This window comes from Lampetra fluviatilis, chromosome 53 (genome assembly GCF_964198595.1).
Source record: "Lampetra fluviatilis chromosome 53, kcLamFluv1.1, whole genome shotgun sequence".
In the NCBI taxonomy this organism is placed as follows: domain Eukaryota; kingdom Metazoa; phylum Chordata; class Hyperoartia; order Petromyzontiformes; family Petromyzontidae; genus Lampetra; species Lampetra fluviatilis.
The window spans coordinates 5,921,466-5,948,108 of NC_136327.1; the positions used below are offsets into that span (position 1 = coordinate 5,921,466).

At 53.6% G+C, this 26,643-nt stretch overlaps 1 long non-coding RNA gene across 3 annotated transcripts in view; it reads right to left on the reverse strand.

Annotated features, from left to right (window-relative positions):
• Positions 1 to 8,173: 8,173 nt before the first annotated feature.
• LOC144949326 (uncharacterized) overlaps positions 8,174 to 26,643 on the reverse strand; it is a 54,967-nt gene continuing 36,497 nt past the window's right edge. For all 3 annotated transcript variants that reach the window (XR_013640265.1, XR_013640266.1, XR_013640264.1), the window contains exon 4: positions 8,174 to 8,220. This is a non-coding gene — a long non-coding RNA (uncharacterized LOC144949326). The remainder of the gene's footprint in view (positions 8,221 to 26,643) is intronic.

Below are 26,643 nucleotides of genomic sequence, written 5' to 3' on the forward strand. Positions count from 1 at the left end.
GTAAAAAAACCGGTTCACGGCGACTTCGTAAAAAAAAACCGGTTCACGGCGACTTCGTAAAAAAAACAGGTTCACGGCGACTTCGTAAAAAAACGGTTCACGTCGACTGCGTAAAAAAACCGGTTCAAGGCGACTTCGTAAAAAAAAACGGTTCACGGCGACTTCGCAAAAAAACCGGTTCGACGACACCGCGTCGCCAAACGTGTCTCAGAAAAACAAAGGAAACCTTTTGTGTGTAAGAGGCGAATCTATGTTTGTTTTGTTTATTGTTTGGGGGTCCATTGAACTCCTCTAAGGATACACCTGATATATAGTAGATGCGTCTAGCAGCAGCGCCTTCGTCCAAGGCGCTTCACACAACATTATGGGGAGGTGTGACTGTGGTGACAGGGGGGACAGGCGGGAGTGGTTAAGGAGGGGTTGGGGTAGTGATAGGGGTTGAGGTAGTGATAGGGGTTGGGGTAGTGATAGGGGTTGGGGTAGTGATAGGGGTTGGGGTAGTGATAGGGGTTGGGGTAGTGATAGGGGTTGGAGTAGTGATAGGGGTTGGGGTAGTGATAGGGGTTGGGGTAGTGATAGGGGTTGGGGTAGTGATAGGGGTTGGGGTAGTGATAGGGGTTGGGGTAGTGATAGGGGTTGGGGTAGTGATAGGGGCTGGGGTAGGGGTAGTGATAGGGGCTGGGGTAGTGATAGGGGCTGGGGTAGGGGTAGTGATAGGGGTTGGGGTAGGGGTTGGGGTAGGGGTAGTGATAGGGGTTGGGGTAAGGGTAGGGGTTGGGGTAGTGATAGGGGCTGGGGTTGGGGTAGTGATAGTGGTTGGGGTAGTGATAGGGGTTGGGGTAGTGATAGGGGTAGTGATAGGGGTAGTGATAGGGGTAGTGATAGGGGCTGGGGTAGTAATTGGGGTTGGCGTAGTGATAGGGGTAGTGATAGGGGTTGAGGTAGTGATAGGGGTAGTGATAGGGGTTGGGGTAGTGATAGGGGTTGGGGTAGGGGCTGGTAGGAGGTGCAGAATGGGGCTGGGGTAGTGATAGGGGTTGGGGTAGTTATAGGGGTTGGGGTAGTGATAGGGGTTGGGGTAGTGATAGGGGTTGGGGTAGTGATAGGGGTTGGGGTAGTGATAGGGGTTGGAGTAGTGATAGGGGTTGGGGTAGTGATAGGGGTTGGGGTAGTGATAGGGGTTGGGGTAGTGATAGGGGTTGGGGTAGTGATAGGGGTTGGGGTAGTGATAGGGGTTGGGGTAGTGATAGGGGCTGGGGTAGGGGTAGTGATAGGGGCTGGGGTAGTGATAGGGGCTGGGGTAGGGGTAGTGATAGGGGTTGGGGTAGGGGTTGGGGTAGGGGTAGTGATAGGGGTTGGGGTAAGGGTAGGGGTTGGGGTAGTGATAGGGGCTGGGGTTGGGGTAGTGATAGTGGTTGGGGTAGTGATAGGGGTTGGGGTAGTGATAGGGGTAGTGATAGGGGTAGTGATAGGGGTAGTGATAGGGGCTGGGGTAGTAATTGGGGTTGGCGTAGTGATAGGGGTAGTGATAGGGGTTGAGGTAGTGATAGGGGTAGTGATAGGGGTTGGGGTAGTGATAGGGGTTGGGGTAGGGGCTGGTAGGAGGTGCAGAATGGGGCTGGGGTAGTGATAGGGGTTGGGGTAGTTATAGGGGTTGGGGTAGTGATAGGGGTTGGGGTAGTGATAGGGGTTGGGGTAGTGATAGGGGTTGGGGTAGTGATAGGGGCTGGGGTAGTGATAGGGGCTGGGGTAGTGATAGGGGTTGGGGTAGTGATAGGGGCTGGGGTAGGGGTAGTGATAGGGGTTGGGGTAGTGATAGGGGCTGGGGTAGGGGTAGTGATAGGGGTTGGGGTGGTGATAGGGGTTGGGGTAGTGATAGGGGTTGGGGTAGTGATAGGGGTTGGGGTAGTGATAGGGGTTGGGGTGGTGATAGGGGTTGGGGTAGTGATAGGGGTTGGGGTAGTGATAGGGGTTGGGGTAGTGATAGGGGTTGGGGTAGTGATAGGGGCTGGGGTAGGGGTAGTGATAGGGGTTGGGGTGGTGATAGGGGTTGGGGTAGTGATAGGGGTTGGGGTAGTGATAGGGGTTGGGGTAGTGATAGGGGTTGGGGTAGTGATAGGGGTTGGGGTAGTGATAGGGGCTGGGGTAGTGATAGGGGCTGGGGTAGTGATAGGGGTTGGGGTAGTGATAGGGGCTGGGGTTGGGGTAGTGATAGGGGTTGGGGTAGTGATAGGGGTTGGGGTAGTGATAGGGGTTGGGGTAGTGATAGGGGTTGGGGTGGTGATAGGGGTTGGGGTGGTGATAGGGGTTGGGGTAGTGATAGGGGTTGGGGTAGTGATAGGGGTTGGGGTGGTGATAGGGGTTGGGGTGGTGATAGGGGTTGGGGTAGTGATAGGGGTTGGGGTAGTGATAGGGGTTGGGGTGGTGATAGGGGTTGGGGTAGTGATAGGGGCTGGGGTAGTGATAGGGGTTGGGGTGGTGATAGGGGTTGGGGTAGTGATAGGGGTTGGGGTGGTGATAGGGGCTGGGGTAGGGGCTGGTAGGAGGTGCAGAATGGGGTTGGGGTAGTGATAGGGGTTGGGGTAGTGATAGGGGTTGGGGTGGTGATAGGGGTTGGGGTAGTGATAGGGGCTGGGGTAGGGGTAGTGATAGGGGTTGGGGTAGTGATAGGGGCTGGGGTAGTGATAGGGGTTGGGGTGGTGATAGGGGTTGGGGTAGTGATAGGGGCTGGGGTAGGGGTAGTGATAGGGGTTGGGGTAGTGATAGGGGCTGGGGTAGTGATAGGGGTTGGGGTAGTGATAGGGGTTGGGGTGGTGATAGGGGCTGGGGTAGGGGCTGGTAGGAGGTGCAGAATGGGGTTGGGGTAGTGATAGGGGTTGGGGTAGTGATAGGGGCTGGGGTAGGGGTAGTGATAGGGGTTGGGGTGGTGATAGGGGTTGGGGTAGTGATAGGGGCCGGGGTAGGGGCTGGTAGGAGGTGCAGAATGGGGCTGGGGAGAGAGAAGAGACGGCGGTCGTTTTAACACCGAGCTGAAGCTGCAGGCCCACATCGTCGTCGTCGTTGTTACAGTGAAGACGATTGCTCCGTGTGCTGTAGTGGGAGTTGGCTCCAGTGGATGGGAGCGAGAAGGGAGCAGGAGAGAGAGAGCGCGTGACGAGCAGCAGGGCGAGGGAGGCGCAGAGAGAGGCGGTCGGCGATTGGGAACGGAGAGGAGGGCGCGGATTTGACTTCCCGGCTGCGTTCGCGGCGTGGTTTCGAGAGCGACGCGGAGGCAAGCGCTCCGTGAGTATCGCAGTGAGCGGCGCATCGCCCCCCCCTCCTCCTCCTCGCCCCCCCCTCCTCCTCCTCGCCCCCCCCCTCCTCCTCCTCGCCCCCCCCCTCCTCCTCGCCCCCCCTCCTCCTCGCCCCCCCTCCTCCTCCTCGCCCCCCCCTCCTCCTCCTCGCCCCCTCCTCCTCCTCGCCCCCCCTCCTCCTCGCCCCCCCTCCTCCTCGCCCCCCCTCCTCCTCCTCGCCCCCCCCTCCTCCTCGCCCCCCCCTCCTCATCCTCGCCCCCCCCCTCCTCCTCGCCCCCCCTCCTCCTCCTCGCCCCCCCCTCCTCCCCCCCCTCCTCCTCCTCTCTCTCATCATGATCATCACGGTGGCTATAAGACGTTAACTCCCTCGCCTGGTATGCAGGAGGTCGTGGGTTTGATCCCGGCCCTGACGCCTGCTGTATATTTGGACTTTGCGTGTGTGTGTCTCTCTCTCTCATCATGATCATCACGGGGGCTATGAGATGTTAACTCCCTCGCCTGGTATGCAGGAGGTCGTGGATTTGATCCCGACCCTGACGCCTGCTGTATATTTGGAGTTTTCGGTCTCTCTCTCACCATGGTCGTATGGATTTTTCTCCGGGTCGTCCGGTTTTTTCACTCCACATTTAGAATCAACATCCCACGTTTAGAATATTTGACTACTGCCATAAATTTCCACGTGATAAGCCACTTCGCTGAGCTATCATGTGGCCACGGCGCTTCTGAAAAAGAGCTACATAGATCAGTGGGCCCTTACGTGATCAAATAAAAATAGTTAGTATAGTTAGTTAACTCCCTCGCCTGGTATACAGGAGGTCGTGGGTTCGATCCCAATCCTGATGCCTGCTGCTGTATATTTGGAGTTTGCGTGTCTCTCTCTCCGCATGGTCACTTTGATTTTTCTCCAGGTCCCCCAGTTTTTCCGTCGACATTTAAAGAATGAACATCACGTGTTTAGTGTATTTGGTATTTAACTAAGAAATGTCCACGTGACGATAAGCCACTTCCGTTGAGCTATCGTTTGTGGCCCGGTCACTTTCCGAAAAAGAGCTACACGGCTCAGTGGGCCTTCCCTGGTAAAATAACAAATAGTCTATCGTTCATATTCTTGGTTCTTTCGGTAAAGTCACGTAGAAGGGAAATAATAAAAATACAACATAAAAAGATAAAATTCTCACGACGTTTCGGCCACAACGCAAGCAGCCGTCCTCAGGTGAAGAACAGGTCTGTCGGAAAGACAGCGTCTGAATGACAGCCCTGTTCTTCACCTGAAGACGGCTGCTTGCGTTGTGGCCGAAACGTCGTGAGCATTTTATCTTGCGTTTTATTTTTATTATTTTATTATTTCCCTTCTACGTGACTTTACCGAAAGAACCAAGAATACGAATCCATGCAGTCACGAAAGCTTTAAATCCAAAAAGTCTACAGTTTCCTTCTTAGTTCTAGTTTCTAGAAGGGTGCCGCATCGCCAGCGACTCCCGTTGTGAAATCCCTCAGCTCCGGTAAATTCGCGATCTCCCCGTCCGTCTTCATCGCCGCGTCTCCAAACGACGCGGAGGCGCTCGCCACAAACGAACCTGCAACCGCCCCCGCCGCCGAACTCGTCGAGGGGTGCATCAACCATCGTCACCCGAACTCCAGTCGCCCCTCGCAGCAGCAGCAGCAGCCGGAGGAGCAGCGGATTTTTGGCTGGCTGATCGGACAGAGATTGTGGCCGCGTCGCCGCCGTTCAGGTGCGCTTCTGCGGCCGTCTGGAACGCTCTTCCTTTCAATGTTGTTAGGAAGCCTACCGGAGATATGCAACTTTGAAGTCGTCTTGATTGAAAACGAATTTCTTCGGCACTGATTTTTGTGGTTGGTTTGTTGTCCTGCCCCCGCACCTCCGATTAGCGCGGTTCGCTACGTATGGTGCGAAAGAAGTTCAACGTACACACATACAACGCCCAAGGTTGTCAAAATTAAGTGGATGGTTACATCGCAGCAACGGTTTAGATTCTTAATTGCTTTTGGTTTGGCCGCGTTGCTAACGATAAGGCCGGATTTGTGTCGTAACACCCTCCACCACTCGACATGGCCAAACAAGCTGAATCGTCACGTGATCTTTGAAGCGTTTAGCAACGCGCCTAGGCCCAACTTCTGGTTTCTTTATTTTATTCGTGATATTTTTTTACCATGAACATTTACACAAGCGTGTCATCGAGCGATCGTGTTCGTCACGTGACGACACAAACGGCCCTTTTATCGATCCGCTGCTGGATGAGTGGCCTCCCTCCCCCCTCCCACGCCGCATGGATAATGTGGGTTTTGTTTGACCATACTTCACCTCGATGGTCAGCGCGCGTTTGCGAAGGAGACGGGGAGGTCCGGGATCGGTTTTGGGTGTCACTCGCTCGCCACCGCTGATGTCAGCCACGGCCGGGAGCCGAACTCGGGTGGCCGCGTTCACAGCGCAGCGCGCAAGCCGCCGTCCCACCCGATACCCCCCCCCCCCCCTCCCTAAGCTGCATATAAACAAATAATAAAATATGAAATCATAAAATACACGTGTTGCATTGCATATATGAAAAAAGGCCAAATCTTTAATTGAACGCGATTTTTTGTTGTTGCGTACAATGCTGCGATGAAGGCTGTGGCATTGGGTGCTGCTCGGTTATAGTCGGCAGGTCACGTGTGGTGGCGTAAAGAAGTGTGGCTACTCTCCCACCCACCGACTACTCCAACATGTCCGGCAGGCGTGGAAGAGTAGGCCAAACAAACACACCCCCCCCCCCTCCACCCCGAGGTGCCCTCCGGCAAGGAGCACCGTGCCGGATTGGCACGAGGTTCCGAATCAAAATTTCTCGGCACAAGAACGGAATCTGGGGGGGTGGTCGGGGGGGGAGGGGGGTCGGGCTCTCTGCCCCCCCCCCCCCCCCCCCCCCGTTAATTGACGATCGTGGTTTTAAAATAAAATATCTCCTACGACCAAGAAATATGATAAAATAAAGGCGTTTAAATGGGTTGATCGACAGAAGCGACGTTGAAATTGCCTCTCGCGACGTTAATTAGAGTTCTAATTTTTTCTGCGCCTCATACGTACGTTGTGTATCACGCGGGGATCGTCACAGCCGACTCCTTTCAAAAGCGACTGTTTTGTTTGATTGGCACATCCAGAGAGCGGTGGTGAGCCGCGAGCGGGAAGCAAAATGGCGCAAATTCGCTCAAGTTAGTTTTATCTTTAATATCAATTTTATTTGCCACCGCTGCACGTACACACGATGGACGTGGCGACCGCGTGTGGAAGGCCTTCATCCAGCAGTGGAGCGACGGTGCAGAGGTTGGCGCACTCGGACCGTGAAACAGGACGACCCGCGTTCAAATTCCTGGCCACGGCTCACATCGGTGGCGAGCGATATCCCACACTGACCAGCGTGGTGAAGTATGGACAAAACAACCAACAATGCCCGATGTCATGCGGGGTGGGGGGGGGGCTTTTATAACCACATTTGTACAGGACTGTACATTTTAAATATTGCTCTTATTTTTTTTTTATCAATGTTTTACGTGTCCTCTTTTGCGCAATACATTTTAAATGCATCCTAAACGATGGTCAAATTGAGGTCGTTGTTTTTGTGTAGACAATATTGCGGCGCACCTTTTTCCCACAGCGGAGCCATCTTCAGCGATGTAATACTGGGCTCGCGGTTTGATTTTAAGCAACAACGACAAAAACTGAAGCTGCCATCGAACTCCGAGCCCAAGTAGCGACTGTGAACCGATTTAATTCCCAATTCATCGTTTAACTCCCCATACCGAAAGAAACCAGGGCCTTTCCTCGCACGCCGGAGCACGTTGGGCAAGCGTCAGCACCGCCCTTTCACCTCCGATTAGCGCCGTTGGCTACCTACGGTGGCGAAATAAGTTAGACGTACGTACACACGCGCACGTACGTAACGCGTGGCATCACGTGAAGATGGTCCGTGGCGAGAAAGGAAAGTTTAATATTAAATTGTCTTGGCTCTTCTATTCAGACTCTGTCTACTCGACAGACCTGCTCTCCACCTGAGGACGGCTGCTTGCGTTGTGGCCGAAACGTCGTGAGAATTATTTTATTGTGTTTTATTTTTATTATTATTTTATTATTCCCATTCTACGTGACTTTACCGAAAGAACCAAGAAGATCTTCTAAGGGACTTTACCTCCCCCCGCCCCCCCCATAGCAAAACTTGACGAATCACTCAGAACTTGGCGACTTAAGAACCAGCGCTAAAAAGTATTTGTCTTGCCAGCCAGAGCGATGACGCCATTTGCGGGCGATGACATCACTGTGCGGTGATCTCATCACCCGCGAACGACGTCATTGCGGGGGCGACGTCATCCCCACTCGTGACGTCATCACCCGCGAACGTCGTCATTGGTGGGGGGGGGGCGATGACGTCGCCACGCGCCTCCAAATTTCGGGTCATTTTCTTGGTTCTTTCGGTAAAGTCACGTAGAATGGAAATAATAAAAGAATAAAAATAAAACATAATAAAATAATTCTCACGACGTTTCGGCTACAACGCAAGCAGCCGTCCTCAGGTGAAGAAGTGAATGAGTAGAAGTTTCTTCACCTGAGGACGGCTGCTTGCGTTGTAGCCGAAACGTAGTGAGAATTATTTTATTATGTTTGAATTTTTATTATTTTATTACTTCCCTTCTACGTGACTTTACCGAAAGAACCAAGAAGATGAATCCCTGCAGTCACGAAAGCTTTCAATCGAAATTTCGGGTCATTATCGCGTACGAAATACGTCCGGGGGCAACAACTTCTTAGCGGGGTTCCATGCGGGAGCAAGGTTTTTCTTCCTCGTCTACTCCGTCCTTCCGTTGGCGAGCGGAGTCCTCCCGCGGTCTCTCGGTTTCCCAGTCCTCCCTTGGCGCCGTCGCAGTTCACGCGCCACAACATCTGCGGTCGAAAGAAAAGAGCCAGAATTCGAGGGTTATTGTTACGATGATTAAAGACGATGACGTTTTGTTAAAGCGCTAAGCACACCGCTCGCGACTCGATGAATCGTGACGATTTAGGAACCGCGGTTCCGGTTCAGGAGTCGATTATTATTTATGTTTGGTCTCACTGTTTTTGTTTGACCGCTTCGTTCGTATCGGTCCCTCTGCCCTCGTCTGTAGGCGTTTTGTCAGCTCCGTTAACACAAACGCCTCGTTTGCTGATGTTTACACATCGCACCGGGCACTTCGTGTTAGGCTGACTGGACGGGATGATGATGGCCATGATGATGATGGTGGTTATGATGACGATGGTGGTGACGATGATGGCGATGACCGTGATGAAGATGATGGTGGTGATGATGGTGGTGATGATGGTGGTGATGATGATGGCCATGATAATGACGATGATGGTGACAATGGTGGTGACGATGGTGGTGATGATGGCCATGATGATGACGATGATGGCGTTGACCGTGATGAAGATGATGGTGGTGATGATGGTGGTGATGATGGTGATGAAGATGATTATGGTGGTGATGATGGTGATGATGACGATTGTGGTGACGATGGTGGCGATGACCGTGATGAAGATGATGGTGGTGATGATGATGGTGATGATGATGGTGATGATGATGGCCCGCATGCTCGAGACTACAAACAGTGGCAGCCCTCAGGAGGTAACGCTCCTGGGGGCTGTGTCCCCGGCAGAGATGGAGCCACGATGACATCGGCTCGGTGGACTGTTGCAGGCAACCTCGGGGGAGGTCCAGGATCGGTTCTGATAATCGTCATCACCGGTGTTGGTGGTGGCGGCGAGCGGGAATCGAACTCGGGTGGCCGGGTTCGTAGCGCAGCAGGCGCGCTAACCGCTACACCACCGCTCCCCACACAACTCACAAAGACAAAGACCCCCCCTATAGCCTTAACAGACTGTTGGGGCAAGTGCTGTTAGGGAGCACCTATGAAACCCGGCATGACACACGAGGTGCGTGGGTGACCAACACCACGCCCGGCCGCCTTCGTCTCCCCAGTTGCAATGTTCACACATCACACCAGTTACTAATTTGAGGCTAAGTCGACCTAGGAGAGGCCCAGAACCGGTTCAGATAATATAACCGTCACTTGGTGTTGGTGGCCGCGAGCGGGAATCGAACTCGGGTCGCCGGGTTCGGAGCGCAGCAGGCGCGCTGACCACCGCACCCACCGCTCCATCGCACACAACTCGAACGCGTGAACCATCCAGGCCCGATACATTTGCTGGAGCCGCCTTCACCATCACCACCGCCACCGCCACCACCACCGCCATAGCCAGTGGCGGCCGCTGATGGACAGCCATTGACGTGGCGGTCGTGCGAGTGGGGGGACAGAACGGGGAGATGTAAATCAGTACCCCCCCCCCCACCACCCACCCCCCACCCACCACCACCACCACTCTCCCGTCTTCTCGAGACGTATTCTCACCCCCACCTAGCCCCCCCCCACGCCACCACCCCCCGTTCTACGTTACGCTTTCTCCATGGCAATGAATAGCCATTGAGAAGGGGACGGCGGCGAGAATTTTTTTTTACTTTTTTTTGCTTTTGTGTGCGGGGAGAAAAACGGGCCCCGGAACCTTATTGGTTAAGTTTACCCCCCACCCACCAATACCCCCCCCCCCACCAATAACCCCCCCCCCCCACTAACCCCCCCACCACCGTACAAACCCCACCGGCCACGCGCGCAACCGCCTGCAGGAATACGCGACCGCCTCTACCACATGCGACCACATGCGACCACTTGCAGCGACATGCGTGACACACGCGCGGCCACGTACACCAACACGTGACCACGCGCACGCAACCGCGTGCAATCACACGCAACCAGCTACAAACACGCGCAATCATGCGCAATCAGCTACGATCATGCGCAATCACACGCAACCAGCTACGATCATGAGCAATCACACGCAACCAGCTACGATCATGCGCAATCACACGCAACCAGCTACTATCATGAGCAATCACACGCAACCAGCTACGATCATGCGCAATCACACGCAACCAGCTACGACTACACGCAACCATATGCAACCAGCTACAACCGCACGCAACCACGCGCAACCAGCTACAACCACGCACAACTACATGCAACCAGCTACGACCACACGCGACTACATGCAATCACGTGCAACGACACACGCAAACCGTGCAACACGGAGCACTCGGACAAGCTCAGTCGCACCGTCGCAACAATTGTCGCTGCTGTTCTTACAATTGTTGCAACAGCAATTGTTGTTGTTGCAACAGCAATTGTTGTTGTTGCAACAATTGTTGTTGTTGCAACAATTGTTGTTGTTGCAACAATTGTTGTTGTTGCAACAATTGTTGTTGTTACAACTGTTGTTGTTGTTGCAACAATTGTTGTTGTTGCAACAATTGTTGTTGTTGCAACAATTGTTGTTGTTGCAACAATTGTTGTTGTTGCAACAGTTGTTGTTGTTGCAACAATTGTTGTTATTACAACTGTTGTTGTTGTTGCAACAATTGTTGTTATTACAACTGTTGTTGTTGCAACTGTTGTTGTTACAACAATTGTTGTTGTTGCAACTGTTGTTGTTGCAACAATTGTTGTTGTTGCAACAATTGTTGTTGTTGCAACAATTGTTGTTGTTGCAACAATTGTTGTTGTTACAACAATTGTTGTTATTACAACTGTTGTTGTTGTTGCAACAATTGTTGTTGTTGCAACAGTTGTTGTTGTTGCAACAATTGTTGTTATTACAACTGTTGTTGTTGCAACTGTTGTTGTTACAACAATTGTTGTTGCAACTGTTGTTGTTGTTGCAACAATTGTTGTTGTTGCAACAATTGTTGTTGTTGCAACAATTGTTGTTGTTGCAACAATTGTTGTTGTTGCAACAATTGTTGTTGTTGCAACAATTGTTGTTGTTGCAACAATTGTTGTTGTTGCAACAATTGTTGTTGTTGCAACAATTGTTGTTGTTACAACAATTGTTGTTGTTGCAACAATTGTTGTTGTTACAACAATTGTTGTTGTTACAACTGTTGTTGTTGTTACAACTGTTGTTGCTACAACAATTGTTGTTGTTGTTGTCACACCGCCACTGCCTCTGTCCACCCCGCAGTCTAAACGGGTTCATCACAGTTAGGGCGATGATCGACGTCCGGCCTGAGTGGATGAGTAGGCCAAACACCCCTTCCCGAGCGCTCCCTCTAGCGGGAGGCCCTCCCGCCAGCAGCGGCGTTAAGCGAGCACTTGCAGGGCTGCGCCTTCACCGTTCAACCTTTCATAACGATCACGCCCATGGCGACGACCGCGAGGTTTTATCCGGAGGCGGGGGGGGGGGGGTCACGAGCTCGGGGAGGTCACGAGCTCGGGGGGGGGGGGGGTCACGTGCTCGGGGGGGGGGGGGTCACGAGCTCGGGGGGGGGTCACGAGCTCGGGGGGGTCACGAGCTCGGGGGGGGGGTCACGAGCTCGGGGGGGGGGGGGTCACGAGCTCGGGGGGGTCACGAGCTCGGGGGGGGGTCACGAGCTCGGGGGGGGGGTCACGAGCTCGGTGGGGTCACGAGCTCCGGGGGGGTCACGAGCTCGGGGGGGTCACGAGCTCGGGGGGGTCACGAGCTCAGGGGGGTCACGAGCTCGGGGAGGTCACGAGCTCGGGGGGGTCACTAGCTCGGGGGGGTCACGAGCTCGTGGGGGTCACGAGCTAGGGGGGGGGTCACGAGCTAGGGGGGGGGTCACGAGCTCGGGGGGGTCACGAGCTCGGGGGGGTCACGAGCTCGGGGGGGGGTCACGAGCTCGGGGAGGTCACGAGCTCCGGGGGGGTCACGAGCTCGGGAGAGGGTCACGAGCTCGTGGGGATCACGAGCTACGGGGGGGGTCACGAGCTCGGGGGGGTCACGAGCTCGGGGGGGGGGGGGTCACGAGCTGGGGAGGTCACGAGCTCGGGGGGGTCACGAGCTCGGGGGGGTGGTCACGAGCTCGGGGGGGTGGTCACGTGCTCGGGGGGGGGGGGTCACGAGCTCGGGGGGGTCACGAGCTCGGGGACGTTTGGCAAACCTCGAAAGCTGCTCGGAAAGACGAAAGGGGGGCGAGGAGTTTTTAGCTTCGGTGGTGGGATGGAACCGAAGAGCCACGGAGGAAAAAAAACCCAGCAAGTCAGAGGAGGAAACGAGGAACAGGACCTGGCATATGTGGAGGTAGACACAACGGTAAATGAATAAAGTATAAACTAATGTTCATTAATATGGAATTTTTGCCGTTATATGAATGATCCGGCCCCAAATGAGCAATTTGGTCGTGTAGCCCACCACCACCCCCGGCCGCGTGCGATCGCCCCCACTGGACATCTGTGAAGAGCTTCATAGCTCATCGGATTCCTCCTGCAGTCCAAATAAAGATTCTGATTCTCTAAAGGCGACTCCCCCCGCTGTTTGAGCGGAGGTCGCTTGCTGGCCAGCTCGACACAACCACCGCCAACACCACACGCAGCTCGTTACAATCAACTTCTTTTGGTGGGAACAAATATACAAACATTACGATTTTTATTGTTATGAATATTAGAGAATAGGTTTTCCCCTTTTTATGTGGCAACAAAATAGCTGTGTTAAGATGTTAAAACACCAAACTGAAACCTTTTTCAAGGAATCGTGTCTGCATTAACCACAAAACTTGTGGTCAGAATGCAAATAGAAAAACACTGATAAAATATGCATTGTCTTTGAACTTGATTGCTCCACACCAGAGACAGCTTTCTTTTGAGCCTCGTCTCAAAACGGTGCTAGACCAGAGGACGCCAAAAGGCGTACACCACATTCTAAATAATATTATCGGTGCCAACGCTGTCTGCCAACCCCGCAGTATAGACCGCCCTACCCCCTCCACGACCCCCCCTAGACTTTGACAAGCGGCAAAACGATCTCCCCACCCGCTCCCAACTCTCACTCTACCCCCCCCCCAACAACTCCTCGACCGCTCCCTCCCACCGTCCCGTCTCTAATCACCGTCTCAAATCCCACTCAGCCAGCGCTCCTACCCGCGCGTCTTACACACGCGGCTCACGTTCAAATGATGACTCATTCTGGCTGCGGGGCGCGGGCGGGGGGTGTGAGAGGTTTTAGGGGGCGAGAGATGGGGCTGGTGGTGGGGGTGGTGGTGGTGAGTGGGGTGGTGGGGGTGGGGGTCTGGGCGATGTGATGTGATGATGCTGGTGGTGGCGATGATGATGATGATGATTGTGGTGGTGGGGATGATGTCATAATGATGATGGTGGCGATGAAGGCAATGATGATGATGGTGATGATGGTCATAACGACGATGCTGATGGTGAATGCCATGACGATGGTGTTGATGATGACGATAGTGGTGATGATGATGACTATGCTGATGGTGGTGGTAGTGGTGGTTTGGGGGGTGGCTAAGCATATCAATTTAGTGGCGGGATTGGGAGGTTGATGGGTGGGTGGGTAAGCGCTTAGACGGGTGGGTGGAAGGGAAGGTGGGTGGGTGGGTGGGTGACACGGGGGCTCCCTTTTTTCTCGGGGGGGAGGGGGGGCGAGGGAGGGAGGGAGGGGGGCACCACAGAGGTTTCGCGAACTTTATTTTGTAAAGTAGGAGCGTGGGAAAAGCGAGCCCTGTCACGGCACAGAACTTGACGTTACAATTCCCGAGTTAACCCCTTCAGCGCCCAGACGTGGGCATTGTGCTATGGGAGGCGCACTATGAATAACAAGGGTGGGAGGGGGGGGGCTTGCTGAGGAATAGAGGGGGACCGGGGGATGAGAGGGGGGTGGGAGAAGAGGTGGTGGGGGGGGGAATTGGTGCGAGTGCAGAATAAGGGTTAAAGAGAGACGGGAGTTGGGGGGGAAAGGGCGGAGGGTTTTTTTTTCTTATTTATAAAACAGAATAAGAATCACGAAGGAGGGGGGAGGAGGGGGGGAGGGGTCTGGGGGATGCGGCCGACTAATTAAATTGGACCTCAATGTCTGCGCGCCTGTCTCAATGGCTCTTCTGTACGAGCCGGGCGAAGGGGCGCGCGCGCGTGTGAGTGTGTGTCTGTGTGTGTGTCTGTCTGTGTGTGTGAATCAGTGTGTGTCTGTCTGTGAGTGAGTGTGTGTGTGTCTGTCTGTGTGTGTGAGTGTATATCTGTCTGTGCGTGTGTGAGTGTGTGTCTGTCTGTGTGTGAGTGAGTGTGTGTGTGAGTGTGTCTGTCTGTGTGTGCGAGTGTGTGTGTGAGTGTGTGTCTGTCTGTGTGTGAGTGTGTGAGTGTGTGTCTGTCTGTGTGTGTGAGTGTGTGTCTGTGTGAGTGTGTGAGTGTGTGTCTGTGTGTGTGTCTGTCTGTGTGTGAGTGTGTGTGTGTCTGTGTGTGTGTGTGTCTGTGCGTGTGTGTGAGTGTGTGTGAGTGTGTCTGTCTGTGTGTGAGTGTGTGAGTGTGTCTGTCTGTGTGTGTGAGTGTGTGTCTGTGTGAGTGTGTGTCTGTGTGTGTGTCTGTCTGTGTGTGAGTGTGTGTCTGTCTGTGTGTGTGTGTCTGTGCGTGTGTGTGAGTGTGTGTGAGTGTGTGTGTGTCTGACTGTGCGCGTGTGTGTGTGAGTGTGTCTGTCTGTGCGTGTGTGTGAGTGTGTCTGTCTGTGCGTGTGTGTGAGTGTGTGAGTGTCTGTCTGTGTGAGTGTGAGTCTGTCTGTGCGTGTGTGTGTCTGTCTGTGTGTGAGTGTGTGAGTGTGTCTGTCTATGGGTGTGAGTGTGTGTCTGTGTGAGTGTGTGTCTGTGTGTGTGTCTGTCTGTGTGTGAGTGTGTGTCTGTCTGTGTGTGTGTGTGTCTGTGCGTGTGTGAGTGTGTGTGTCTGTCTGTGTGTGTGTGTCTGACTGTGCGCGTGTGTGTGTGAGTGTGTCTGTCTGTGCGTGTGTGTGAGTGTGTGAGTGTCTGTCTGTGTGAGTGTGAGTCTGTCTGTGTGTGAGTGTGTGAGTGTGTCTGTCTGTGTGTGTGTAAGTATGTCTGCGCGTGTCTGTCTGTGCGTGTGTGTCTTTCTGTGCGTGTGTGCGAGTGTGTCTGTATGTGCGTATGTGTGTCTGTGCGTGTCTGTGTGAGTGTGTCTGTCTATGCGTGTGTGTCTGTCTGTACGTGCGTGTGTCTGTCTGTTTGTGTGTGAGTGTGTGTCTGTGCTTGTGTGTGAGTGTGTCTGTCTGTGCGTGTGTGTGAGTGTGTCTGTCTGTGCGTGTATGTGAGTGTCTGTCTGTACGTGTGTGTCTGTGCGTGTGTGTGTCTACATGTGTGTGAGTGTGTCTGTACATGTGTGTGAGTGTGTGTCTGTACGTGTGTGTGTCTGTCTGTGCGCGTGTGTGTGAGTGTGTCTGTCTGTGCGTGTCCGTGCGCGTGTGTCTGTGCGTGTGTGCGAGTGTGTCTGTCTGTGCGTGTGTGAGTATGTCTGTGCGTGTATGTGAGTGTGTCTGTCTGTGCGTGTGTGTGAGTGTGTCTGTCTGTGCGTGTATGTGAGTTGTGTCTGTCTGTGCGTGTGTGCGTGGGGAGCGGTAGTGTAGCGGTCAGCGCGCTGCGCTATACGAATCCGGCGACCCGGGTTCAATTCCCCCTCGCGGTCAACACCGGTAACGATTCTCTGAACCGGTCCTAGGGCCTCCCCTAGGTCGACTCAGCCTCCAATGAGTACCTGGTGCGGTGTGTAAACGTCGCCACTGGGGAGACAAAGGCGGTCGGGCGTGGTGCTGACCACCCACCCCCTCGTGTACCGTTCCGGCCTTTTTAGTTGTTCGCTAACAGCACTTGCCCCTACAGTCTGTTAAGGCTATGCGGGGGATCTTTGTCTTCGTGTTGCGGTAGTGTAGGGGAGTGGTGGCGCAGCGGTTAGCGCGCTGCGCTACGAACCCGACGCCGAATCCCGCTCACTGCCACCACCGACACCAGTGACGATTTATCCGAACCGGTCCTGCGCCTCCCCTAAGTCGACTCAGCCTCAAATGAGTACCTGGTGTGGTGTGTAACCATCACCACTGGGGAGACAAAGGCGGTCGGGAGTGGTGGTGGCTATCCACCCCCTCGTGTGCTGTGCCGGCCTTCATCTGTGCTCGCTAACAGCACGGTGTGTTGAAGCGCCCAAAGAAAAAGACAAAGATCCCCCGTATAGCCTGAACAGAATGTTGAAGCAAGTGCTCCAAATCCTCCGTCCTCCACTCCGCAGCAGTAACGACAAAAACGCGGCACGATCGTCATCCTGACCCTATCTTTTGTTGTAGACATCATCAGCAGCGTCTTCATCATCACCAGCAGCATCAGCAGCAGCATTTTTATCAGCATCGTCATCTTCATCAGCATCAGCAGCATCAGCAGCAGCATCAGCATCATCATCAGAATCATCAGTATCTTCATCGTCATCATCATCAGTATCATCTTCATCAGCATCATCATCAGAATCTTAATCAGCATCACAAGAATCATCATCATCATCTTCTACATCAGCAGCAGCATCATCATCAGAATCTTCATTAGCAGCCTCATAAGCATGATCATCAGCAGCAGCATCTTCATCATCATCACCATCTTCATTATCATCATCAGCAGCAGCAGCATTTTCATCATCAGCAGTATCTTCATCATCAACAGCATCATGATCTGCATAATCTACATCATCAGCAGCAGCATCATCAAAATCTTCATCATCAGCAGCAGCAGCATCATCATCCGCACAATCTACATTAGCAGCCGCATCATCATCATCATCATAAAAATCTTCATCATCAGCAGCAGCAGCAGCATCATCCGGACAATCTACATCATCATCAGCAGCATCAGCAGCATCAGCAGCATCATCATAAAAATCTTCATCATAATCTTCATCATCAGCAGCGAATGCGTTCACGATTCGCCCTCCCCGGCTCGCTGCGAGCGACGCGTTGCGAGAGGCGACGTCTCCTCCCGCCTGACATCGTCAGCCGCCCCCCCCTCACCCCCCAATACCACCCCCCTCCTCCTCCTCCCTCCTCTTCCGTGTCTGCTCCCACCGTAGTGGGGGGGGGGGGCGCTCCGGCTTTGTCGCTGATTGGCCCATTGTCTTTCTCTCTATCGACTTCGATTGCTCCGAGCTGCGAGAGTCTCTCTCTCCGTCTCTCCCACCGCGCGCGTGTGGCTGGGGAGCGGTGGCGCAGCGGTTAGCGCGACTGCGTTTTATACATATATCTATTTTTTTTAAATATATATTTACTATTTTATTGTTTTAACCAGAGTCCCGTTTCGCAAAACGGTTCTGGCCACAAATGATAGTCCGACGAAGTGGCGGCGTTATCAGCGCGCGGAAAAAAAATACAGCAGCAGCGCAAACATCTAAATGTACAGCAGGCGTCAGTGTCTGCTTTCAACCCACGACCTCCTGTGTGCCAGGCGAGGTAGTTAACATCTCCTAGCCACCGTGGTGTCCCATATGAACCCGGCAACCAGAGTTGTGATCCCGACCATAGGTCAAAATCGGCGGTAATTATATGAACCGGCCCTGGCCATCCCCTTCATTGACTCGGTGTGTAGTAAACGCCATTGGAGAGACAAAGGCGGCCGGGAGCGGTGCTGGCCACCCAACTAACTCCCCCTCGTGTGCCGTGCCGGCCCGAACAGGTGCTGCTACTCGCAAAGATCACTTGCTCCTACAGCCTGTTAAGGCTTTGCCATTGTGTATGCTGGGGAGCGGTGGCGCAGTGCTTAGCGCACTGCGTGATATGAACTCGGCAAACCAGAGTTCGACACCCGACCACGGGCCAAAATCAGCCGTAATTATCTCTGCCTCTCCCACACCCCCCCCCCCTAGTTCGACTCAGCCTTAAATTAGTACTGAACGCGGTGTGTAAATGGCGGTTGCCACCTCTGATGTCGAAAAAAAACATCTTGGGAAGGAGGAATATTCAATCTAGATTTGAAGCTTTCGTGGCTGCAGGAATCCATACTCTTTGGTTCTTTCGGTAAAATCACGTAGGTAGAGAAATAAAACAAAAAATAAATCGCGACGTTTCGGGCGCAACACAAGCGTCCATCATCAGGTGGGAAAGCACCCTTGTGTTGCGCCCGAAACGTCGTGATTTAAACGAGTTATTTTTATTTATTTTATTTTCACCCACGTGACTTTACCGAAAGAACCAAAGAGTATGTAGGGATATCGCGGTAGGAGTGGGCAGAACTGCGTGACAACGTATCATTGTCTTTGCGAGCGTAGCTTTATTGCCATTGTTAAAATCATGACGAATGATAATTGGTTCTTTACCCTTCTATCTGGCAACAAAACTGACAAAAAGGTGTCAGTTTTGTTGCCAGATAGAAGGGTAAAGAACCAATTATCATATTTTTACTGGCAAATGAGGTTCCCATAGGATCATGACGAATGTTTATTTCAATTATTACGAAACCGCAATTAATTATTACGCAAAAGCAGTTGTCGCAATCACACGACCAACGGTCCCGGGACGAATCGGGACAGGCAGCAACCTTGGTTGGAAACGAAGCAGACGCAATTCCTTATTTTTCGATTTAAAGCTTTCGTGACTGCAGGGATTCATCTTCTTGGTTCTTTCGGTAAAGTCACGTAGAAGGGAAACGTCGTGAGAATTGTATTTTATTATGTTTTATTTTTATTATTTTATTATTTCCCTTCTACGTGACTTTACCGAAAGAACCAAGAAGATGAATTCCTTATTTGTTCAAAAACAGTTGATTGTTTATTTTTTATTTATTTACATTCGTTCGGGCCACAGACCCTCACCCATCTGTAGTCGGGGGGGGGGGGGCAAAGCTTCAATGTTCGGAACAAAGACAAAGATCCCCCGTATAGCCTTAACAGACTGTTGGGGGCAAGCGGCGAGTGGCACACCGATGAAGGCCGGCACGGCACACGAGGCGAGTTGGGGGGGTGTGTGGCCAGCACCGCGCCCGGCCGCCTTTGTCTCCCGAACAGCGAAGTTGACACTCCGTGCCAGGTACTCACTTGAGGCCGAGTCGACCTAGGGGAGGGGAGGCCCAGGACCGGTTCAGATCACCGTCGTTCGCGGGGCGGCGGAACCCCGTCGACGCGTCTCTCTCTCCTCCAGGGCTCCTCGACTGAGCGGGAGAGTGATACCCCCCCCCCCTCTCTCCCCACCCCTCTCTCTCTGTGCCTAATACGCTTTGAGCCACGCTAAGACAAGTTAAATTAAAAACCAAATTTAATATTGCTCCTGGTGGCGATCTTTTGTTGTTGTCGTATTGTGCGGCATTCATCGGCGAGCCGAGGCGGATACCGTCGGCTCCCCTTGAGCGTGAACCGTGCGCGGGAAATTGCAGGTCTCGCTGACAACGTGTGATGCTCTACGCGAGCCCCTGGTTCTGTATACGCGGGTTTATATGGGGGTCCATGGGTGTATATGGGGGTTTATATGGGGGTCTATGGGTGTATATGGGGGTTTATATGGGGGTCCATGGGTGTATATGGGGGTTTATATGGGGGTCTATGGGTGTATACGTGGGTTTATATGGGGGTCCATGGGTCTATATGGGGGTTTATATGGGGGTGTATGGGTCTATACGGGGGTTTATATGGGGGTCCATGGGTCTATATGGGGGTTTATATGGGGGTCTATGGGTGTATACGTGGGTTTATATGGGGGTCCATGGGTCTATATGGGGGTTTATATGGGGGTCTATGGGTGTATACGTGGGTTTATATGGGGGTCCATGGGTGTATACGTGGGTTTATATGGGGGTCCATGGGTGTATACGTGGGTTTATATGGGGGTCCATGGGTGTATACGTGGGTTTATATGGGGGTCCATAGGTGTATACGTGGGTTTATATGGGGGTCTATGGGTGTATATGGGGGTTTATATGGGGGTCCATGGGTGTATACGTGGGTTTATATGGGGGTGTATGGGTGTATACGTGGGTTTATATGGGGGTCCATGGGTCTATATGGGGGTTTATATGGGGGTCTATGGGTGTATACGTGGGTTTATATGGGGGTCCATGGGTCTATATGGGGGTTTATATGGGGGTCTATGGGTGTATACGTGGGTTTATATGGGGGTCCATGGGTGTATACGTGGGTTTATATGGGGGTCCATGGGTGTATACGTGGGTTTATATGGGGGTCCATGGGTGTATACGTGGGTTTATATGGGGGTCCATGGGTGTATACGTGGGTTTATATGGGGGTCTATGGGTGTATATGGGGGTTTATATGGGGGTGTATGGGTGTATACGTGGGTTTATATGGGGGTGTATGGGTGTATACGTGGGTTTATATGGGGGTCCATGGGTCTATACGTGGATTTATATGGGGGTGAATGGGTCTATACGTGGGTTTATATGGGGGTCCATGGGTCTATATGGGGGTTTATATGGGGGTCCATACGTGGGTTTATATGGGGGTCCATGGGTCTATATGGGGGTTTATATGGGGGTTTATATGGGGGTCCATGGGTCTATACGCGGGTTTATATGGGGGTCCATGGGTCTATATGGGGGTTTATATGGGGGTCCATGGGTGTATATGGGGGTTTATATGAGGTTCCATGGGTCTATACAGGGGGTTTATATGGGGATCCATGGGTCTATATGGGGGTTTATATGGGGTCCATGGGTGTATACGTGGGTTTATATGGGGTCCATGGGTCTATACGTGGGTTTATATGGGGGTTCATGGGTCTATACGTGGATTTATATGGGGGTGTATGGGTCTATACGTGGGTTTATATGGGGGTTCATGGGTCTATATGGGGGTTTATATGGGGGTCCATACGTGGGTTTATATGGGGGTCCATGGGTCTATATGGGGGTTTATATGGGGGTCCATGGGTCTATACGTGGGTTTATATGGGGGTCCATGGGTGTATATGGGGGTTTATATGAGGTTCCATGGGTCTATACGTGGGTTTATATGGCGGTCCATGGGTCTATATGGGGGTTTATATGGGGTCCATGGGTCTATACGTGGGTTTATATGGGGGTCCATGGGTCTATTTGGGGGTTTATATGGGGGTGTATGGGTCTATACGAGGGGGGGGGTCCATGGGTGTATACGGGGGTTTATATGGGGGTCTATACGGGGGTCTCTGGGTCTCTATGGGGTCCATGGGCTTCTAATGGGTGAGCTTGAGTTCCTTTGTAAAGTCGCTGGGTCCCTCTGCGAGTCATCAGTGACAGCGTGGGGCCAAGGCCATGCACACCTCGCTACAATTGCGAACGCAGCTTTAAACACGGAGACACACAGACAGACACACAAGCAGAGAGAGACACCACAACATAGACACGCAGAGTCTCTGTGTGTCTATGTTGTGTGTGTCTCTCTGTGTGTGTCTCTGTGTTGTCTCTCTCTGCTTGTGTGTCTGTCTCTCTCTTTGTGTCTCTGTCTGTGTGTCTCTGTCTGTGTGTCTCTGTGTTGTCTCTCTCTGCTTGTGTGTCTGGCTGTGTGTCTCTCTCTGTGTCTCTCTCTCTCTGTGTCTCTGTGTTGTCTCTCTCTGCTTGTGTGTCTGTCTGTGTGTCTCTCTCTGTGTCTCTCTCTCTGTGTGTCTCTGTGTTGTCTCTCTCTCTGTGTCTCTGTGTTGTCTCTCTCTGCTTGTGTGTCTGTCTGTGTGTCTCTCTCTGTGTCTCTCTCTCTGTGTTGTCTCTCTCTGCTTGTGTCTGTCTGTGTGTCTCTGTCTGTGTGTCTCTCTCTGTGTGTCTCTCTCTGTGTGTCTCTCTCTGCTTGTGTGTCTGTCTGTGTGTCTCCGTGTCTGTGTTGTGTCTCTCTCTCAAATTTAGTTCTACCTGATGACGACTGCTTGTGTTGCAATCGAAACGTCGTATTCTATTAGTTAATTTATTTTCTTTTTACTAGACTATTATTTTTATTTTACCACGTAAGGCCCACTGAGCTATATAGCTGTTTTTCAAAATGACCTGGCCACAAATGATAGCTCAAGGCAAGTGGCTTATCACGTGGAAATGTACAGCAGTCAAATGCGCGTGATGTTGATTCTAAATGTGGAGGGGAAAACCGGAGGATCCCAAAAAAAATCCACGCTGATCACAGGGACAGAGACACGAAAACTCCAAATATACAGCAGATGTCAGCACTGCGATCGAACCCATGACCTCCTGTATACCAGGCGAGGTAGTTAACATCTCCTAGCCACTGTGATGATGATGATGATGAGAGCGAGACATGCACTCCAATTATACAACAGGCGTCAGGGTGGGGATCAAACCCACGACCTCCTGTATACCAGGCGAGGTAGTTAACATCTCCTAGTCACTGTGGTGATGATGATGATGATGAGAGCGAGACACGCACTCCAATTATACAACAGGCGTCAGGGTCGGGATCGAACCCACGACCTCCTGTATACCAGGCGAGGTAGTTAACATCTCCTAGTCACTGTGGTGATGATGATGATGAGAGCGAGACACGCACTCCAATTATACAACAGGCGTCAGGGTGGGGATCAAACCCACGACCTCCTGTATACCAGGCGAGGTAGTTAACATCTCCTAGTCACTGTGGTGATGATGATGATGATGAGAGCGAGACACGCACTCCAATTATACAACAGGCGTCAGGGTGGGGATCAAACCCACGACCTCCTGTATACCAGGCGAGGTAGTTAACATATCCTAGTCACTGTGGTGATGATGATGATGATGAGAGCGAGACACGCACTCCAATTATACAACAGGCATCAGGGTCGGGATCGAACCCACGACCTCCTGTATACCAGGCGAGGTAGTTAACATCTCCTAGCCACCCTGGCGCCGAAACATCTCTGACCTGACCGTTCTGAAACTCCATCACCAAATATTTACCAACCAACTCCGACGACAGGCGGTACAACTCGAGATGATGACCCGTGCTGCAATCCTCACGTCATCAACGATGTTCTATTTTAAATAGACTTCAACAACAATAATAACAACAATAATATCGTTGAGTTTTACGCGGGATGTTGTTCTCACCGAGCCTCGGAAGCCTCCGTTTTCACGAGGATCCTCCCCACCTGGGGATGGTTTTGCAATGAAAATCCGGGGGAGAAATCCCGGAAGCCGCGTGTCATACGAGGTGACAGCAATCAGAGTTTCCGCACGGATGTGTTCACCGATCCGCTCGGTCATTTGCTCACCGTGGAAAAAAAAGGCACGATGGGAGAGGTCAGAAGCAGAATCAGAGTCATAATATTTATTTATACCGGAGGGATCCGATGAGCAATGAAGCTCTTTTTTGTGGTTTACAGATGTCCAGTAGGTACACCTTAGAATAAGAATATTTATTTTTACTGGAGGTATCCGATGAGCTATGAAGCTATTTTTCACTTATTCCCAGCAGGGGCACGAGGTAAGAGCGTTCCAACAACAAACGGTACAAAGACGCACAAGCGGCTCCAGATGCTGAATGTCCCAGAATGATTCCGCTCTACCCTGTCCGTACCGACGTGCTGTGCTGCCAATCGACACGGCCTCACCGCAGCAGCCGCAGCAGCAGCACGCCGCAACAGAGGCCCACCAGCTCACGCTGTGCCATCGGCGGAGGGGGTGGAGGGGCGGGAGGAGGGGGATCTCACTCGAATCTCTGCGTGATCCACCAAACCCCGTAACCAAACCAAGCAAAGGGCTCCGGTGGCCCAGGCAACGGAAGGGCTGCGAATGTCATCTCGAAGTCACGAATCCTAAGAGACGCGGACGACGCCGATTCGCGTTAAAAACCAGCGCACTCGCGTTTTTGGTATCAAGCGAAACAATCTCCCTGTCGCTGGCCATCTCGTGCCTGCCTCTCCTCCACGTCTCGGCCGCGTCTTTGTGTCATCTCATCGCGCTAAAGCTCCACCTCGTGTCTGCGTGGCTTGCACCTCGCTATGCCTACCACCTCCATCCCTGGCACCTCCATCCCTAGCACCTCCATCTCTGGCACCTCCATCCCTCGGACCACCATCCCTAGCACCTCCATCCCCGGCACCTCCATCCCCGGCACCTCCATCCATAGCACCTCCATCCCTAGCACCTCCATCCCTGGCACCTCCATCCCTGGGACCACCATCCCTAGCACCTCCATCCCCGGCACCTCCATCCCCGGCACCTCCATCCCTGGCACCTCCATCCCTGGCACCTCCATCCCTAGCACCTCCATCCATGGCACCTCCATCCCTGGCACCTCCATCCCTAGCATCTCCATCCCTAGCACCTCCATACCTGGCACCTCCATCCCTGGCACCTCCATCCCTAGCACCTCCATCCCTAGAACCACCATCCCTAGCACCTCTATCCCTGGCACCTCCATCCCTGGTACCTCCATCCCTAGCACCTCCATCCCTGGCACCTCTATCCCTGGCACCTCCATCCCTGGCACCTCCACCCCTAGCACCTCCATCCCTAGCACCTCCATCCCTAGCACCTCCATCCCTGGCACCTCCATCCCTGGCACCTCCATCCCTGGCACCTCCATCTCTGGCACCTCCATCCCTGGCACCTCCATCCCTGGCACCTCCATCTCTGGCACCTCCATCCCTGGCACCTCCATCCCTGGCACCTCCATCCATGGCACCTCCATCCCTGGCACCTCCATCCCTGGCACCTCCATCCCTGGCACCTCCATCCCTAGAACCTCCATCCCTAGCACCTCCATCCCTGGCACCTCCATCCCTGGCACCTCCATCCCTGGCACCTCCATCCCTAGAACCTCCATCCCTAGCACCTCCATCCCTGGCACCTCCATCCCTGGCACCTCCATCCCTAGAACCTCCATCCCTAGCACCTCCATCCCTGGCACCTCCATCCCTGGCACCTCCATCCCTGGCACCTCCATCCCTGGCACCTCCATCCCTGGCACCTCCATCCCTAGAACCTCCATCCCTAGCACCTCCATCCCTGGCACCTCCATCCCTGGCACCTCCATCCTTAGCACCTCCATCCCTAGCACCTCCATCCCTAGCACCTCCATCCCTGGCACCTCCATCCCTGGCACCTCCATCCCTGGCACCTCCATCCCTGGCACCTCCATCCCTAGCACCTCCATCCCTAGAACCTCCATCCCTAGCACCTCCATCCTCGGCACCTCCATCACCGGCACCTCCATCCCTGGCACCTCCATCCCTGGCACCTCCATCCCTGGCACCTCCATCCCTAGCACCTCCATCCCTGGCACCTCCATCCCTAGCACCACCTCCAGCCCTGTCACCTCCATCACCAGCACCTCCATCCCTGGCACCTCCATCCCTAGCACCACTTCCATCCCTGTCACCACCATCACCAGCACCTCCATCCCTAGCACCTCCATCCCTGGCACCTCCATCCCTGGCACCACCTCCATCCCTGGCACCTCCATCACCAGCACCTCCATCCCTAGCACCTCCATCCCTGGCACCTCCATCCCTAGCACCACCTCCATCCCTGTCACCTCCATCACCAGCACCTCCATCCCTAGCACCTCCATCCCTGGCACCTCCATCCCTAGCACCACCTCCATCCCTGGCACCTCCATCCCTAGCACCTCCATCCCTGGGACCTCCATCCCTAGCACCTCCATCCCTAGCACCTCCATCCCTAGCGCCACCAAAGACAAAGATCCCCCGTATAGCCTTCAACAGACTGTTGGGGGCAAGTGCTGTTAGCGAGCACCTATGAAGGCCGGCACGGGGCACGATGGGGTGGGCGGCCAGCACCACGCCCGGCCGCCACTGTCGCACCACCACCAACCACCACCACCACGACCACCACGACCACCAACAACCACCACCACCACGACCACCAACAACCACCACCACGACCACCAACAACCACCACCACGACCACCAACAACCACCACCACGACCACCAACAACCACCACCACCACGACCACCAACAACCACCACCACGACCACCACCACTGGGATAAAAAAGCATCGTGGCTTTTATTCCGTGACGTTTCTGTTCCTTGATGAAGCAAAGCACGGCGGTGCGAGAGAAAGGAGCGTGGGGGGGGAGCGAGGGGCGGGGGGAATGTGGGGGAGGGGGGAGTTTGGGCAGTGCCGCTCATCACAGCCGACAAGAAGCGGCGACCTTGACCTCCGACCTGCGACCTTTCCGGGGGTCAAAGTCTCTTTCCCACAGCCTCGCCGTGAATGGAGGCGACTATGAGCAGCGGCAGCAGCTGCCAGACCGAGCAGCCTACACGGTCACTACGCGTGTGTGTCACTACGCGTGCGTGTCGCTACGCATGCGTCACCGTGTGCGCTGTGTCACTATGCGTGTGTCACCGAGTGTGTCACTGCGCGCGTGTGTCACCTAGCGTGTCACTACGCGTGTGTGTCACCGAGCGTGTCACTGCGCGTGTGTGTCACCGAGCGCGTGTGTCACCGCGTGCGTGTTCAATACGCATGCGTCACCGTGTGCGCTGTGTCACTATGCGTGTGTCACC